The sequence below is a fragment of the Anastrepha ludens genome, chromosome 5, assembly GCF_028408465.1.
Source record: "Anastrepha ludens isolate Willacy chromosome 5, idAnaLude1.1, whole genome shotgun sequence".
In the NCBI taxonomy this organism is placed as follows: domain Eukaryota; kingdom Metazoa; phylum Arthropoda; class Insecta; order Diptera; family Tephritidae; genus Anastrepha; species Anastrepha ludens.
The window spans coordinates 63,086,579-63,106,459 of record NC_071501.1 but is presented as its reverse complement, the minus strand read 5'-3'; the positions used below and the strand labels follow the sequence as shown (position 1 = coordinate 63,106,459).

Sequence of the window (19,881 nt, the reverse complement as noted above, 5' to 3'; positions counted from 1 at the left end):
AAGCATTTGCCAACATTTCGAAACCACTAGCACTAGAGTGTCAAACTGACATTCACGCCCTGGAACTATGCTGTGTTAGTTCTTTGCTTTTTTTAAACATCAAAAAGTGCTTAAAAGTCCCGTATTCCAAAACTCACAATACCTTTCCGACGCCTTACAATATTTTTCACTCTTTGTTGCAAAATTTGAATACAAATTTGTTGCAAAAACCACATAAACAGAACTGAACGGGTCCAAGAAATGTTTCTTAAATACGCTCTATGTGCATTGAGCTTTGTTTAATCAATTAAAGTCAATGGAAGTAAAAAGCTCAGTCCTCTCGCTTTCATTTGTTTTTATCATCATCAATGGTAGTATTGACTGGTCATTTATTTTGGAAAAACTTGATTTCAATATACCACTTGTAATCTACATAACTCTTTACCTTTCTATGGGGCTAAATATAAAAGGTAGTATTCGCGTAATGTTCGAATTTTATGTGAATTTAATTCGATCGATAGTTATTCTACTTATCGTTGTAGTTAGCCTGTAAGAAACTTGGGTTCATAGACAAAATGCAAATAAATAAATACAAATAGCGAAATAGTATCTCCTTGCTAAAATTTATTAGATCTTTATTTTGATTAAAATTAAGTTGCGCTTAGTTTTCGGATGTCTTCAAAAATATATTTTAGCGTGAAAGCTATTACTGTTGCTTAAGCGAACTAAACTTATACGCATCCTGCAATTCTCAACAGGCTTATGCAATAATTTCTCGCCATAGTGTGTCCATGCAAGCTATAATGAGATTAGTCTTAACAGCACCCGAAACCTAAGGGCTGTGTAGCCATAAATATTGCCGCAAATTGTATATTCTAACCAAATGAAATTAAGATAAGCATTATCTACTCCACCCAAGCAGAACGAAGTTTCCCTCCGAATTAAAGCTCCACACTTAAACATACATTAGAGGCGTTCATATGCGAATTGTATTTTTTACTATTTTATTCTTTTTAATATCAAAATTAATATGCCGTCAACTGTTTTTTTTAAATAATTCAAAGCAATAGTTAAGTTTGAAGAACATTTAGTGAAAATGCAAAATATATTACATCAGTATTTTTTCTACAAAGTATGTAGTATTTAACTTCTGAAGTCAAAAAAGAAAAGGTATACTTATTGCAATTATATGCATCAAAGAAATTCATTTTTCAAATCATCTGAAAAGTGACCCAGAATAATAACTATTTCATGGTTGGGAACAAAAGTGCCATCAGAATTTTCGAAAAAAACCTTTATAAAAGCCTTTTAATAATAATAAAGAGGGAAGCAAATTCTTTAAGACATCGATAACTACTACTTTGGGAGTGAAATTATAAAAGTCGTTTAATTAAAATATATATATATATATATATATATATATATATATAAATTAAGGAAAAGTCTCGAAAGACTTTCATTTCGAAACTCCAAATATAAAAATCTGTGGATAATAGCCATGAGTGAGAAATGTTAGCCTGCAATATTTTTTTCTTTTGTTTACAATTCACAATTTCACATATCATAGGTGCTACAAAATGTTCACAAACATCAAAAATTCAAAAACATTTTAATGGGTAAATTAAGTATCAGAGCTTGCACGACGCCATTGCGAAGAAATTTTGCTGAACAGCTTCACTCTTCAATTTGCTACACATTGTCGAAGCTAAAACGCTATTAGCTAAAGATTTTTCCACTGACACCTGCGTAGGTGGAGCACCTTATCCTTTAACGAAAGCCAACGCACAACGATCGACTTTTTTCGACTCAAGTACTAAAAAAAAATACTTAATCATCAACACGCAGTGCTTTGTCTGTATCGATTTCATTGAATCCATTGACACCAGGGCCAATTATGTAGACATCGCAAAAGGTACAGCAAAAAAAACTACTTATTTGGAAATAAATTTACTAATGACTTTTGAAAAGATTTCTATAATTTCAGTGTCAAACAAAGGCTTATTTAAGAAATTTATCCCACTGATGATTATTATACAAATAATTTTATAAGTTAAGTCTCAATATAAGGGTCTACGAGGGCTTACAATTTTTGAAACTAAAAAATATGAGCATCACTAATGCACATACATCCGTACAACATGTCTTTATACAGGAATTTTTTGTTTACTTTTACTTCTTATGCGCACGGCAAATACAAAAATTAAGTTGAAAAGCGCAACGTGAAAAGGACATAAAATTTGTAAGAAGGACAAACAAAATTTGTGAATGTAGAACATGCGCACATATCACATACAAATATCCATGAGCCAAAAACACAAAAGTATAACTTAGGCTGCACTACAGCGCAGAGCACTCCCTCTATGTGTCAGCAATACGAAAGTGGCCTAGAATTAGTACACAAAGTACTCATACATATAACAATTGGAAAACTATGAGAGCGCCCGCACATTTAGCTTGTCCTTGTGCTGGTTGCTTTACGAGTTTTTTCTTATTTTTCGCACTTTTTTGCTCTTTTGAAGGCGCAAGCACGCAACCGTTTTTTGTTGTTTTGCGAGGTAGCGAAAAAATTCGCTGCATGTAATTGTGTGTTTGTGCAACAACTGTAAGAGCAATCACCATCTCTACTGCAGCAACAAAAACAGCAATGAAGGCATTGAAATGAATGCAACCAGCAGGCCTGACATGAAAGCAAACAACGGCGGCATACAAAAAATGAGCCCTCACCCTAATTAATATTTGCTACCACCACCAACAAGCATAAATTATATGTAAGTCAGTGCACAACTAAATAAACAGGCAGACAATGCGCGGGTATGAGAAAAAAATTCGCTTTTGACAATTTAATTTGCCTTAATTGTGAAAGAAATCGAAGTGACATAAATCGACACTTTTCTATGTCAGATATGTTAAATTAAAAAAATAAAAAATGTGTCAGCACTAAAAAAACGTTACAGTATAGTATAATTTGTATGCATTTCCTTTCATATTCGCGCAACATTAATTTTGGTAGCACAAATTCCATTTTTCAGCAACGAGGTTGAATCAACGTTACAAACGGACAACAGTTAACTGCACAGCCAACCAACAAACTTTTGATTTTCCAACGACATTGTGACAATGATATAAATTATATAATAGTCAATTTAAAAGTTTATTGTTGCACACAGCAATTTTTTAGATATTTACTCGGCTTGTGCAACCAAATTCAATCTCTGAAAAAAATCTAAATGGCATTGCATGCACCATATTAAAGCACATGAAAGGCAAAAATTGCTCACAAAGCGAATAAAATAAAATAAACCTTTTATTGTTACGTATACGCCGCGTATAACTTGATGCTTCTATGTCGAGCGCGACATAATTCAAATTACTCGCCGGTTGACATGTTCACGAAGCATTCTCGGCTGCTTACTAGGCATATGCAGATACTTTTGTTTTATGCATGTATGTATATATTTATGTAAAGGTATGTGTTTTTATGTGGAATGAAAAATGCCACGATATAACACGAATTTGTCATTTATAAGTGCGCCTAAATATATACTTGCATACATACACAGTAAATGAGGTTTTGATTTGAATTTATGTTACTCATACCACATGCCCGTCCAAAGTGTGGTATTGACTTAAGGTGTTTTAAATAAATGTAGTTTGTCTAATAGAAACCTGACAGGCAAAATTTAAATATAGAATGCCGTTATTAAAATAACTAAAAACTCGATCTCGAAAATTTAGGGTATTTTCAGGAATATTTTTACAAAAAAAAAATTAAAATTATACTTAATTTGATATTTGTAGATGATACTTAATTTTTTAGGCTTTTTATTTAACTTCTTTTACATATAAAAATGGAATTTCTTTTTTATTTTAATAATTTAAAAAATGGCGCTGAAGTTGACCCTCCAGAAAAATTGGATCTGGACGATGTTGCCCATTTTGGCTCTTCTATTTATCTGAAACAGAAAAACCAAAAAAAAAACTATAATCATTATGACTGTAGCTAAGTCCCGCTACTAGAAAAAAAACCAAAATTTGACAAAATGGCGCGGTTTTGAATTTGACACCCAAAAATCTAGCTTTTCCTTCACAAAAAAATGCGAAATCATTGAAATAATAATATGATTCTAGTACGGACGATCGCCATTGATGTTGTGAACAACATATTAAAACTTCAGACGATTCGCTTGAATAGTTGCTTTTTTTTTTTGACAACAACACAAAACCGCCCCTGCGAGAGGACTGTCCTGGTAGCGTTGGGTCTAAAAAAGGCTTTCGATACACTCAGCCACGCCATGCTACTAGATGACAGTTTACAGTCGACACTCCCGCCAGGGCTGAAGAGGTGATATTTCGAAACCAAATATCAGAACAGAGGAAAATAAACCAAGCAGTACCGCAGGGTGGTGTCCTTTCAACCTTGCTTTTCAATTACTATATTTCGAAACTCCCCCAGCCACCAGAGGGAGTCTCCTCGGTCTCATACGCCGACGACTGCACGATAATGGCGTCGGGCAATGACATTGATGGCCTATGCTCCAAGGTAAATAACTACCTTGCCAGCCTTTCTCGCTTCTTCACTGCCAGGAACTTACAACTCTCCCCCACTAAATCCACGGCGACCCTTTTCACTACCTAGACAAAGGAGGGCAAGCTACAACTCAAGGTGAAAGTCCATGACATACGAATTCCGACGGTTAACAACCCCAGAACATTGGGAGTACCAGCTTGCTCTCCTTCTCAGCGCATACAACCGCTATTGCAACTAAAGTACAGAATCGTAACAAGGCTCTCAAGTCGCTTGCCGGCAGCTCTTGGCGCAAAGACAAGGGAATGTTGCTGTCGATTTTTAAAGCAATAGGACGACCGGTTCTGAACTATGCTGCGCCTATCTGGTTGCCTGGAACCAGTGATTCGCAGTGGACGAAGCTTCATACCTGCCAAAACACTGCATTAAGAACCGCGACAGGATGTCTTATGATGTCACCGATACAACACCTACACGATGAGGACCTTATGCTGCCTGTTAAGGAGCATAATAAATTGCTCAGTAAGCAGTTTCTGCTAGGGCGTTACCGCAGGCCTCACCCATGCAGACACCTGCTTGAGTCTGAACTACCTCCTAGGCACATTAGGAGGCATTTCCTCAACTACGCGGACGAGATCCTAGACAAAACAGACAGGCCATAAATGACATTCATCGGGAGACTCTCACCACCTTCTTAAGCTCCCGACCCCCGAATTCCGTTATCGGAGTCCAACCACCACCAATCGCAGACGAAGAGCTCCAACTTTCCCGAGAGTCCCGCGTAACCTTGGCACAATTACGTTCTGAACACTGTAGCAGGTTAAACTCCTACTTATCCAGAATCGACCCCGACAAACTAAACATATGTCCAGCATGTGAAGGCACCCTGCACGACACTAACCACCTTTTCACATGCCCCATCAAACCCACTCATCTAACACCTCTCTCCCTCTGGACCCAACGCGTCGAAACAGCTAGTTTCTTGGGCCTACCGTTAGATGAGCTCGACGAAGACGACCGGTGATTACGCTACACTGACAGGGCAAAGTTACTGCTACAACAACAACAACAATTTGAAAATTACATCTTCCGGTCATTTCTTTCACAAAACCGTTGCCCCTTTTGAAACCCAGCGCATAAAAATACTACAAAAAACGGAATTAAAAGGACAAGAAAAATAAAAGGCAGTCAATAAAAATACAAATTCAATGCCGTTGTTGACAGCGCTAATGATTATGATGATTGTTCTTCCGTTTGCCACAAATTGACTTCTTGGCAACAACAGAGATCGGCAACAAGGAAGTGTCATTCATATTAGTACTGGTACATAGTAGGGCAGCTAACTGTATCCCAACATACACATCAACTCACATACATATGGAAATTTCTAGTTTTACTTTTATCTCTCTTCATTTCTTTCGCTGGCATTTAAACGACATCTTAGGTACTTATACACAAGCACATACATACATACACACATATCCTTCTGTATTCTATTGACCTGAAAAAGACACAGCAGAATAGAGCAAATCAATAGAAATCTTCATAATGACCGATTTTGAACCTTTTATGCCCCGGCTTCCACCCTTTATTCGGATAATCGGATAATTTGTTTGTCTTTTTTTTTGTAAGCATCAAATGCTCTTTTGCAGAAATAACCTCAGCTACGCACCTTTTCGTTTGTATGTCAGTTATTTATTTTTTATTCTGTTATTTTTACTTTAGCCTTTGAAACTCGCCTTAGGGCTAAGCTATGAATTTATTTCAATAATTTGATACCATACAATTTCTTCTGGTTCATCTGTATTCTGATTTATGTTTCATGTCTCTATGCGTTTACAATATATTACTAGAGACCCATTGTCAATAAGTCTCATAAATAATATTACATGTAAATTTCTATATTAACTTGTACGCTTGTAATGTGGAAATATTATGTTTGAAGAAAATTGTAACTACAAATCTGTATTTCAATAGGTAAATAAATATTTTCCTATGGTGACATATACAAATGCATACATTCTGTCAAAAAAAGTACCAGAGTTTGGTCAATAAAATTCAAAATATTTATTATACATACAAATTCAAAATAATAAAAGCACTTATTCCAATTAATATCAAAGGCCGATAAGATGTTTGCAACACGAATTCTGTATGCTAATTATTACTTTACTACGCACGCCTATTATCAAACACATATACTTTTTTTCTGTCATCTACAAATTTCTGTAACAGCTACTTTAATTTTAATGTATTTTCTGCTAATATTACGAGACGTATGGTCGAACTATGCGGCCGCCGTTGCCGAATGGCTTGGTGCGTGACTACCATTCGGAATTCACCGAGAGAACGTAGGTTCGAATCTCGGTGAAACACCGAAATTAAGAAAAACATTTTTCTAATAGCGGTCGCCCCCCGGCAGGCAATGGCAAACCTCCGAATGTATTTCTGCCACGAAAAAGCTCCTCATAAAAATATCTGCCGTTCGGAGTCGGCTTGAAACTGTAGGTCCGTCCATTTGTGAAACAAATCAAGACGAACACCACAAATAGAAGGAGGAGCTCGGCCAAACACCCAAAAAGGGTGTACACGCCAATTATATATTATATATATATATATACGTACGTAGTATGTATATGTATAATGTAGGTTTGTATGTATAAATTAGGTTTGATAAAAAATATTGCCAAAGCCATTCAGACCGCTCGCGTAGCTGATGCACGGACACCAGCTGTCTCTTAGTTGGCTAAATGATAGTTCAGAGTATTGTTTATAAGCGCGCAGTGTGAAAGTAATTTGCCCGCCCAATAAAATTAAATTATTTCGAGAGAAACGCAATAAAATCGAGATTTATACTGCTTGGTGCTTTCTATAAAAGTCATTATTTTAAACAAGAAAAAAACTTAATTTTTCTAAGATCCTAGAACAATATTTCCTTTTAGGTAGTTATATGTTAGTGAAACCTTTATTCATTGACGTTTCGAAAAAGCCTTCTCGAAAGCATAAGTAGAGAGCTATGGCGAGAGCAGAGGTCGAATCGTCACATCAGCGAACGTACCACTCGTTACTGAAAAGGGCACTCGTACTATCGCATATGTAAAGAAGTGCTGAACTTACTCCATTGATGGAACTGTCATTAGAATACCGACAGCCGCCCATTAACTATCGAGCTTAACCAAATATGTAAGTAAATTGTAAAAATATATAATTAAATATGGTTTCCAAAATACATTTATTACAGGAAGAATTTTAATAAACTCAACCCCATCCAAAAAGGCGTCATGGTGGAGTATATGGCCAACGAAGATTGAAATAGAAGCCCCACGCAACAACTTAGGGAAATAAGTGCCTGCAATTTTGAATTTTAGTTTTAAGTATTCAGTATTCATAATTTTTCATTTCATAAGTTGTTTTGGATTCTATTTTATTTACTTCTATTCATTAGTATTCAAGTATTTATGACTGACGAAACATTTATGTGATAAATGCAAAAAGTGGCCATTAATGAAGTATGTGATAGGAATAAATAAAACTGAAATTACATGAGTATTATCTTTCCATTTCATTTAAAAAATAGTTAAAAACTATTTACAAAATTGCATATGCATGTGCACATATGTTTTCAATTTCGAGAAAATTTCAGTAAGGAATATTTTATTTGGTCTCTTATTGTTTGGTCGTTTCAAGAATCTACAAGGGAAAGTTTATAAATGAGCTAGAATAACTAACCATTTACATATTAACGCTGTGTTTGGGAATGCCAAAGGATTGCTCTTTTCTCTTAGCTGCCTCCGCACTATCTTCTCATCTTCCTCACTTTCACTATAACTCGTATATAAAAACAAAGTTGGATCCATTGTTATACTATGTTAAATTTTAATTGTATTTATTAAATTTGACAACAGTTTTGACTGTTCCACGTCATTGTGACCAAAAATTTCGATTCAAGGCATTGTGAAATTTAGTTACGATCTGTTTTATTTATCTGCAATTCAGGTTATACGATTGACGTATGACGTAATTTTCTTTCGTATGGTTATTGATCGTTGCACGGATGTGATGATTCGACCCCAGGACCCATTACACACTTTTGTCAAATGTTAAAACAGAGGTACTTCAGGACCGTCCAAGATAGGTAATAAGGTCAAACATACATAAATATTTATTCAGAAAAGCGGAACAGTTAGATACCGCTACTACTTTCAAAAAGTTTTTAATAACCGCAGATCGGTAATTTTTAACATTTTAAACGAGTGCACCCAGTGTTGTCAATATTGACTCCAAATGAGTCGGTTAGGCCGCTATGTACATACATATAATTATCAGTTTATGAATTAGAACTTTTTACATATAATATAAAAAAATAGATGTATGAATATGTAGTTATGAGTATTATCTACTTTCAATGGCGATGAAGTTGCAAAATATAAAACTCACCTGATTTAACGTTGTATAGCCTTTTTAATGTACGTGGAAGTAACACCTAGAAATAGAAGATAAAACAATAATAAATAAACTCTCACTTATCACTATTAATTCATTACCAGAAATATTTAATAAAATTACATTTTTTTATTAAAAAATGATAAACGAATATTTTACTCAAAGTAATAACCATTAGTGGATACATTTCCCCATTTTTCAGGCACACAAAATTACAATATTTTTATTGTATATTTTCGTAAGAAGTGCTTAAGTGCGTGTGCCATCGATCAAAGCAAAGCTCGGTCCGATTAATTATGTATTGTTGGCAGCATTTGCTTTCACTTGGTTTTCGTTTGGTTTACACCAGATTATAAAATTTCAAAAACTATGATATTTCCTTATAGTCGTTTGGAAGATCAAAACACAGCATAATTTTTACGAAAATCGTTTTTATCAGAAACTTCTAATGGTGATTACAAAGGTTTCATTATATCGTTTATTATTGTTTGGTCAAGCTTCTACTATAATTTGTGGTGTATGTCTTGATGTTGTCTACAAGTTCAAGGGCTTACAGTTTTATGCCGACTCCGAAAGGATTCATTTTCTAAGAAGCTTTTTTATAGCAGAAATTCACTAGAGGGACAGCCACTATTAGAAAAAGACTTTTTCGGATATTTCGAATGGTGGTCACCTCAAACGTACTTGGTTACGATCATCCCCCACTCTTATCTAATATATAAAATTCCCATGTCACAACCGTACTCCTCCGAAACGGCTTTACCGATTTTTACCTAATTTTATATGCGTATTCAGTAGGTCTGAGAATCGGCTACTATCCATTTTTTTTTTAATTTTTTGACGAAATTTTTTGTTTTTTATTTTTTTATAATGTGGCATTAAAAAATACATACAACCCTAAATTTTTACTTTTTTATCACCAACCCCTATTTTTTATGGCCATTTTAGTAATTTAATCATTTTTCATCCCGCTCGATAACTGATCAGTTATAGTTTTTTAACTTCAATTAAAAATCTAAAATTTTTTTTAAAGAAAATAAACATTTATTTTTATTAATATATAAAAGTTTAATCCTGATATATGCTTAGTGTTACCAATCTTAGATTCTTTAAATTTGCCGCACCTTTACTGGTGAGTGAAATGCCACACTATACTATAGACTGAAGCCGGTCTCCTGTTTCAAGTGATTTACATAACCTTAAAAGCACTGTCACGAGCTCCCACCAATAACATCTTTTGTGTTGTAAGTATACTTTTTTTTATATAATTAATTAAATTTTTTACAACTATTGTTTCAAATTTTTTTTCATAAAACTAATATTTTCGCCATAATCCTGGCCGTAATTATAACTATAACGTTTTCTATCAGTAAGTAATTTCATTAATTCTATTTATATGTGTTTTGTACAGTGAGCAATGCCAAAAAAACGCAAAGGGGCTGATTTGAGCCGTAGTACAAGTAAGTCCAGAAGTATAAAAGATCCCAAAGAACCGAAGAACAAGTCCATCAACAATCAGAAGATACACGAGCTGAGCGCAATGAAGTTATACGTTTAGAACAACGACAATAGACGCAGAACAAATGACCAACAACGCCAACAGGTACATTGTGCATTTACATCTGATTCATTTTTGCGTCTAGCACTCCAGTATGAGCCCGATATTGAATATAATGCTCATTCAAAAGTGGTAATTGGTGCTAGGGATAAGGAATGTCCGCATTGTCATGCTCTCAAATTCAAAAATGAGCCACCTGGAATGTGTTGCGTGTCAGGAAAAGTGCAACTACCAGAAATTAAAACACCACCTGAACCATTGAACGGTTTAGTCACGCACCAACCCATTCGGCTACAGCGGCCGCCAGGAATGCACAACTGCATCCGTCTAATTTGGGTCCCAGGACACAGGGGACCTGGGAATGAGGTAGCGGACGCATCGGCGAGAGAGGCTACGGCCGCGCCTCTAATCGGACCCGAGACCTTCCTTGCCATAGGACAATACACCATCAAGAAGAAGCTCAAGAGTGAAGAGCTAGGACTAAGGGAGGTTCTCTGGTACCAAACTATGGGGCTACCCCAGGTGAAATCCTTACTGGGAGGATACAACCAAAAGAGGTTTAAACAACTCATAACTCTCCCCAAGGATAATCTAAGAATGCTCACGGGCATCCTTACAGGCCACTGCAGACTGTGAAGTAATCTACACATAATCGGGATTTGCAATACACCTTCTCCTGGAATGCAGCGCTATAGCGCGGAGAAGGTTGAGACACATATCTACATAAATATGTTGCGCGTCTAGAATTTTTCATATTTCACAAAGGTGCAGAAAAGAGTCCTATATATTTTTATATATTGTCCCAAAACTATTAAATCGATTTCTGCTTTGATTACTTTTTAATGGGAAGAACATACAAACATGGGCATTTAAAATGTTCAGTTATGTAAGCTATGAAATATGTACATATGTATCTTTAGATTGTACAGCAACAACCCTGGGTGCTGTAAGATTGCAAAGAAGGCTCATTTGGGTATTAAGCACTAAAGGTAAAGCAACAAAGGCCTAAACGAGTATCAGACTTCACGAAACATTACCCTTTTACATATACAAACATATGTATGAACAAAACACAACCCTCAAAATCCCTCTAAACGGATTTACGTGCATAAATTTGTATTATTTTAATTAGTATGTACCTACTCACGGAGCTAAATGGATGTGTTGCCATTTTTTAAGCGCATTTTAGTCAATTTACTTTCGCACACACTTGCAGACGAGCTTCTCACCATATTTGGTAGTTAAAATATATGGCCAAATTTGAAAAATATCCTCAAATTAAATCAACCATATTCAGTGCACTTGGAAGGGGCCAAATTGAAAGAAAAAGTATTCAACAGTTTTAACTCAAGCGCCTCAACAACTGCCTCTGTCGCATATTCTTGCCATCTGTTGATTTGCCAGTCGTATTTACACACCAAATTTTGAGTTTATGGTAATGCGGGTGCCATGACGTTTTCGCTATTTTGCTTGTTGTTCAGAAAATTATTGTAAGTTCGTTTGTTTATTACCCTTTCATGATTTCATAGAATTTCATAGAACCTCCCATCCTCTGAAAGTGTATTATTTGTCCATTATATACAGCTTTTTACTATGCGAGTGTGCACAAACAAATTCTAGTGAAATTCAAACTTTGGGTTCCGTTATAAAAAAATGTAAATTCTGCTCAACGGTGCTCTTTTAGCAATAAGAGTTGTGGAATTTGTTAATTTTGTGAGAAATTTAGAAACGGACGTTGTTTTTGCAAAATGAGTTTCGCGTATGAAAAACGCACACTCTATAGGTAAAAAAAAAATCGCATGCATATACAGCAAAATATTTGAAGAAGTTGAAGACGTTCATAAGTAAATGGGTGCAACGGTACACTGAAATTTAATATGTTAAAGACTTCCCCGGACGAGGTCCAAAGAAAAATGTCTCTTCAAAGGAAAGTCACATCATTGATTTGTTTGTGACAAAGATGAACTTATCGTTGCGTGAAGCTGAATCACTTGAGCACATTGAAAATAACCGCTGCTCTCATTATCATTCATTGAAAAAAGACTTGCATGAACAAGGCAAATTCACAGCTGAATTGTGCAAACGTAGTATTCACGGATGAATCTTCTTTTCGTCCGAATAGTTGCATAAGCCGGTCCTGGTTTACTGCTGTTAATCGGCAACTTCACCGAACTATTACGTATACACTTAAGATTCATGACTAGGATTGCTTCTCCGATAGAGGATTTGGCCGTTTATTTGTGTTTATCTGAATGATATTTTGATGAATAAAATTTATCAAAAAGCATTATTACCTGCAGCTGCGAAGATATTTGGAACAACTATATATATATATATAACATATATAACTGGCGCGTACACCCTTTTTTGGGTGTTTGGCCGAGCTCCTCCTCCTATTTGTGGTGTGCGTCTTGATGTTGTTCCACAAATGGAGGGACCTACAGTTTCAAGCCAACTCCGAACGGCAGATATTTTTATGAGGAGCCTTATCATGGCAGAAATACACTCGGAGGTTTGCCATGGTCTGCCGAGGGGCGACCGCTATTACAAAAATGTTTTTCTTAATTTTGGTGTTTCACCGAGATTCGAACAAATGCCGAATGGTAGTCACGCACCAACCCAACAACTAGCCAGCGTTATATTTTATAAGAAGCCAACGATCCCAAGCATCGACGACAAAGATGTATAGAGTGGAAACAGCAAAATGGGATTGAAATAACATATTAACCTTCACACTTGCCTGATAGCAGCCTCTATAGTATTGAAAATGTTTGGGCAATAGTTAAGCAAAAACTCAAAGGAAAACAAATATGGACGGTCAAAAAGTTATCAAGGCAAAATCGGCTGACAGCCGTATATTACTTATAATAAATATTATAAGCCCATATTATTCAGGGGTCGAATTATCATATCAGCGAACGTACCACTCGTCACTGAAACATGCATATTTCATACTATCGCATATGTGAACGAGTGCTGACGTACTCGTTTGATCGCACTGTCATTCGAACGCCGACAGCCGTCCATTAACGATCGATTTTTTTTGTAATAAATTTATTATAGGACGAATTTTAATAAACATCCCCCATCCAAAAAGACGTCATGGTGGAGTATATGGCCAACAAAGATTGAAAAAGAAGACCCACGCAACAACTTAGGGAAATAAGTACCTGCAATTTTGAATTTTAGTTTTAAATATTCAGTGGATAATTTTTCATTTTATAAGTTGTTTTGGATTTTATTTTATTAATACAAAAGTAATTCTTTAGTAATTAAGTATTTATGACTGACGAAACATTTTTATGTGATAAATGCAACAAGTGGCCATTAATGAAGTATGTTATAGGAATAAATAAAAATTAATTTACATGAGTGTCACGTTTTTATTTTATCTTAAGTATGCTACAAAGGCTTTCCATTTCACTTTAAAAATATTTTAAAAACTATTTACAGGATTGCAAATGTGTGTGTAAATATATTCTCACTCCGCACTATTTTTTCACCTCCATCTCCTAACTTTCACTAGAACTCAAATATAAAAACAATGCCGTTGGATAAATTATGAATGGATGAGTGTGAACCATGGACAGTAACTAAGAGTTTCCTGTTAGTCAGGAAGGATTTTACGAGCGGACTGCGAATTCAAATTCTGAGAGTGCTTTTTATAGAGGCACGCCACAAATAGGAGGAGAAGCTCGGTTAAACATCTAACAGAAGTGTACGCGCCAACTATTTATTTTTTTATTTATTCAATATTCTTTACCAAAGCAATCAAATTGAAAAATTTGACTTTATTAAATACACAAACAATTCATTAAAGTCATAAATCGAAAATGATTGCTGTAAAGATAACAAGCAATTGTTTAAGTGTGTATGAATGTATGGATGTATGTGTGTAGAGATGTATGTGCGTGCTTAAGCAAACTTTAGATCTACGAGCTGCATACATACATATAAATATGCATATGTGTAGTATATACTTGGTATATGTGGGACGCTGTAGTCCAGACCTCATTCACAGCATGTTTCGGAAAAAAATTTAAAAACACATATGCACATATGTAAGTGTATTGTTATTTATGTTTCTACTCTCGTTGAATGTTTTAACTCGATACAGATTTTTCTTCCACAGCATACACATAAATATATATATTGTACATACATACATAAATAATCCTTTCATACATCCAAGCAGGAAAGTAATGTTTGCATATTATTTTTTTTTTTATATTTCTAGATTTGAATGGGATAGTCAGTGATTTGTGTGAACCTTGTATGAGCATATCAAGATAAAGCTGATAACCAGCTGTTATGCCGTGTTAGCAGACAAATGCAACATACACACTATACCCACATATCTACATAATTTTAATTGAAAGGCTTTAAGGTACTGGAATGTTTTTTTTTTTTGTTTAATTAACTATTTATATTTGTAAATAAATAAAACCACTCACCACAGAAAAATAGAAATATAGTAGTTATGATCAAGTAAGTTGCTTAGTAAAGAAGAGGAAATGGAAGTTCGGATAATCCCGTAAAAAAACCAGAAGTGGCGCCAATCGGGATTAGCGACTTAATTTGGAATTATCTCAGCAATTAAGGGCAACTAATGCGGATTGACAACTAAACTTAGGATTAGGGGAATTTTCGATGGCAACATTACCGGCATTGAAAAATTGCAGTTAATATGATAATATGTGTCGTAACTGAAAAATAATGAATCTTTTAAAGAGAAAAAACAAGAAAGACTGGATGCAGGGCAAGCTTGCACGTTCGAAATTACATTAATTGTTTTTATATTTCGGATCAGTTTGAGGACTTTTTAAGTTTTTTAATGATTTTGTTAAATAAATAATTGTTTTTTAGTATCAGAGTAACTACCACAGGATCGCGCAATAAGTCCCGAACAGACGTCCTTGCCACCTCAAAGCCAACATTTTGCTTGAGTATGCATTTTGCCTCAAATGCAAACGTTTGATAACTTCAAAGGTTTGTTCATAGAACGAAACTCGGATTCATCACAACACACCAAAGGCCAAGGAATATAGGATTTGTCGATCAACAAATTCACGGCGGAACTTTTTGCGCCGCACGCGGTTAATTCTCTCTTTAATTTGAAAAGAGAATACGACCACCAACGCGTAGTACGCAGAGTTACTAAGTCGATTGCACTCCGATTTAAGGCAGCATTCGCATTTGGTAATGAAAAAAGTGAGCACAAGCCTTCTCCTTTCCTAATTTTGTCACGATAACAGGATAGGCGAATCGGGCTGTCTAAGACCCCCATGGCAGCCATATGCTGGCCACAGACGTTGTCTCCTGTGATTACATCCACCAGTACTCTCAGGTCCTTTCTGCTGAGTTTTAGGAGAGAGGTCGCTATTTTCCTGTTTGGTTCTTTCACAAAGCACTTGGCTACTCTGCACGAGTTCAACTCAGACCAACGACCTCTGTAGGTAGACCTCATGAAGTCGTCAATCCATAGTTGAATCGATGCGGAATTGACACCTATAAAGGGTTTAGGGCCCTGTGGCATACTTACAGAGCCTTCATTAGCCAATTGATCAGCTAACTCGTTCCCTGTAATACCACAATGACCGGGCACCCATATAAGACTAACTTTGTTGTGTTTTGCAACACTGTTCAGTTTTTTCTTACATTCACCGACTAACTTCGAAGAGCAGCCTGCGTTAGCAAGGGCTTTCCGTGCAGCTTGACTGTCACTACAAATTCCAATTAGCCAGTACGCCACATTCAAGATGACATAGACTTCCGTAAGCAATACCGTGGCCATCTGTCCTGTGGCATAGGAGTACTTAGTGTCTTCGTCTAAGTACCATCCAGATCCGCTACCATCACTGGTTTTGGATCCGTCGGTGAAGAAAGTGTCCTGATATCCCGTTAATAGGTTCTCTGGACTTAGCCATTGGTCTCTATTTGGGATCAAAACATCATACTTCCTACCGAAGCTAACGGCAGGCATCCGACTGTCCACTGGCATCGATAACAGTGCGCACCGCTCCGACAATTGGTGGCTTATATGACAGTGGCCAGTGCTTTCTTCATTTCCCCAGACTCCGTTTAACTTGAGCCTGTACGCCGCCTTCATCACTTCCTTTCGAATTTGAAGATCTAAAGGTTGCAACTTCAAAATGGTATTAAGGGCATCATCAGATGTCGTACTCATGGCACCAACAAATGTGCCAACATTAATACATGATGAAAAGGATGATTATTTATTCCGAACGCAAATTCACGAGTGGCACAAACATTTTCGATCGTGTGGAGAAACACTTAGAAAAATGTGTATCCCGTTTTGACGGAGCCTTAAGGTTTTCGAAAGTTGAATTCAAGATTTGTGGCACATATGTAAGCTCAGAGACGAGCAAAAAATGGATTTCATCGGCGAAAATTTGTGGTTTAATTTCTTAAAAAGGCAAATTTTTCGCCATGTTCACCTCACTTGGCAGCTTGTGACTACTGTTCCACAAACTGCCTTTAGTTATGAAAGACAATAGACATGAATCGATTGTAGTCGTTCAAGCTGCGGTAACCAACATCCTAACAATATTTTTAACAACTTCCCTGTCTAAAGAGTCATATGTGACTCACGAAAAGTTCATGAGTCATATGTAACTCATTTCATACAGAATCACCAAAATATATAGGTAAATCTATGTATATAAAATAATTTATGGAAATTATATATTATGATATAAATGGGCCTTATTTAGCATATCAGAAAGAAAAAAACAGTGGATGTGGAGCAAAAACGCATTGTAAATGGAAAGTATGAAGGGAAGTTGTTAAAATTATATAGTCTGGAAAAGTGTGCAAAATTGGGAGACTAAAGTCGAACATGTTGATTGCTCAAAAATATGTAGCCCAAAATATATAAGTACACTGGTTATTTCAATTTGAAAAAAATATTTAGTTATTTTTTAGAAAAGAGAGTATGTATGTACTTGGCCTGCTTTCTAAAGCAATTTTAAGTAAACGTTATTCTGCTAAAATGGAGTAAAATAATGTTACGTATACGCCACCCCTCACCAGACCAATTTTTTTGGACAGCCTGATGGTAAAGAAAAAGGAAGAGAATATGAAACAGTGAATTGTTGCAAAGTAAAAGATCAAGAGAATGAAAATGTGTAGCAGCTTTCGTTATTTTACAGCCTTCAGCGAAAAAATTCAAAATTGCCCCAATTTGCGCGCTGCTTCGTTATGTACTATATGTGTGTATGTATGTGCTTTGTCTCTCAGGCAACTTGAAGGCTGTGATTATGATGAGCCAATCAAAAAAGTATTTGCTAATTGTCTGCCAACGGAATGAACGAAATTACAAGAGTAGGAAGAGATTAATTTGATATACGTATGCTTTTTTCTGCATCTCGTCTTTTACTATCTAAAATTTCTTTCGTTTACAGAATTTAGAGCAAAATTGGAAAAGGCAAAAAGTGTAAACGGAAAATCAAACAGCCAACCGGTCGGAAATAAGAAGTGCTCGAAGAGTATAATTTACTTAATTTGCACGCAGTATGCTTGAAAGGCAATTCTGGCACACAAGCATCAGACTGGGTGCTAAGTATACTTAAGCCCTTTTCCTTTTATTCAACGGAACTGCGGTTACTTTAGCGAAAAGTATATGCTCAAGTGATGACAGTTCCGGCTGTTGGTGCCAAGAAATACTTCAGAGTAGAGCTGCAATACATATAAGTACAATGTATAATATGCTACGCTCTTACATATTTATGTGCATACTCCTACAATCAGCGGCCCATTAGTTACTGACCTCAGTATGCATTGTTCTCTTGTGACTGAAATAGCTTCAGCTTCTCAGGTTTTCGTCATGAAAGACAACTACTTTTCATGCATGCATACACACAATATCCACATATACAACCAGCCGAAGGCAAATTTTATAATATCACTTGAATGGCAGATTCAGCAAAACAAACTACTTCAAGTAAGGAGTCAAAGGTTGGTATGTAAACCGAAAACACAAAAATCGGGAAGCTATCAGAAGCAGGCGGCCACAGAGTCATCCGCAGACCAGAATTGTCATCAAGGAAATGAATGAGTAAAGTGTTAAATACGAAAATGGAGCATGCATGAAATGGCATTAAGAAGGAAAAGTAAAAACTACCTAGTCCACCTCCCAACATTTCACGGCAGCAAAGGCTTATGTACTTACCTAGATAGGTGTGTGTGTCCTTACCGATCGAAAAATGTGCAAAAGAAACGTTTTAAACACATTAAAGGGTCAAGAGTAGATAGTGGCATGGTAGAGTAGAAGAAATGATCTTTGTGCAATCACTGTGAACTTATTAAGAACTGTGAAATTGAAAATCAATCTACAGTACCAATTTTGTGTTTAGTCAGTTCCTTGTGTGATATGGGTCCCTAAAGTTAATGACGTCAATTTACTGATGCGATTTAAAAGAAAAAATTCTGAGAAAAATAGCCAGATTCTATATATAAAAAATAGAACTTCATAGAATAGAATAAAACCGGATAAGATAGGATGGGTTATAATCGGAAAAATTAGGATAGCGTAGGAAATGAGGACAGAGGTAAAAATATAAATAACATGGAAATGCTTAAGGAAATTTTGAATTTAAAATCTAAAATAATTGAAATGAAGAGAACGGCTTATACGACTGAGCTGACAATTTTAAAGACCTAAGTAATAAATAATAATGACTTCAAAAATCCAGTATTTTTGGAATTTTTTTTTTTTTTTAATCTATATCTAATAAAATATACGCTCAGAGTTTACATATTAAATATTAAAAGAGGTTGTCTGTAAAGTCGGTTTACTGACGATAGTTTAACGTGACAACGTCATAAGAAAATATGTAATGGTTGCAATTTTCAAAACAAAATTTTAATTTTATTTGTTTGATAGATATTTTGTATGGATATGGAGAAGGAGGTAAATGGAATCGCAATGGAATAGGTCAAGTTACATTTACACAAACGTGAAAAATGACGAAAAATTTATCAATTTCATGAAAGATATGTTCAATTTCGATTGTGCATCAGACGTTAAACAACACTAAAAGGCAACATCATCGATTTGCCTTTTTCCAGACCCTTTACACTCGAAACACCCCCTTTCATTTCCTACTTTTCCTATCATCTCCTATTCTCAACAGAGAAATGGTTCGTTACCATGCACACAGGAAGAAGGCATATGCAAATACAAATATGTGAATTTATATACATATGCGCATATACATACATATATATGCTTACTCAAGTAGGAGAGAGCCAGATGTCGAACGTTGTGCTCTTTAACGTTCGTTCCGCGCTTTCACTTGCAGTTCAAGCAAGGTAACGACGCATGGGCAAGATAACGACGATTGAGCATGATAAC

General features: G+C 35.7%; 1 protein-coding gene across 3 annotated transcripts in view; it reads right to left on the bottom strand.

The window, feature by feature from the left end:
• Positions 1-19,881, bottom strand: part of LOC128865430 (uncharacterized) — a 146,963-nt gene that overhangs the window by 102,765 nt on the left and 24,317 nt on the right. For all 3 annotated transcript variants that reach the window (XM_054105806.1, XM_054105807.1, XM_054105805.1), the window contains one exon: positions 8,942-8,987. The gene's annotated coding sequence lies outside the window, so the exon portion shown is untranslated. The remainder of the gene's footprint in view (positions 1-8,941; positions 8,988-19,881) is intronic.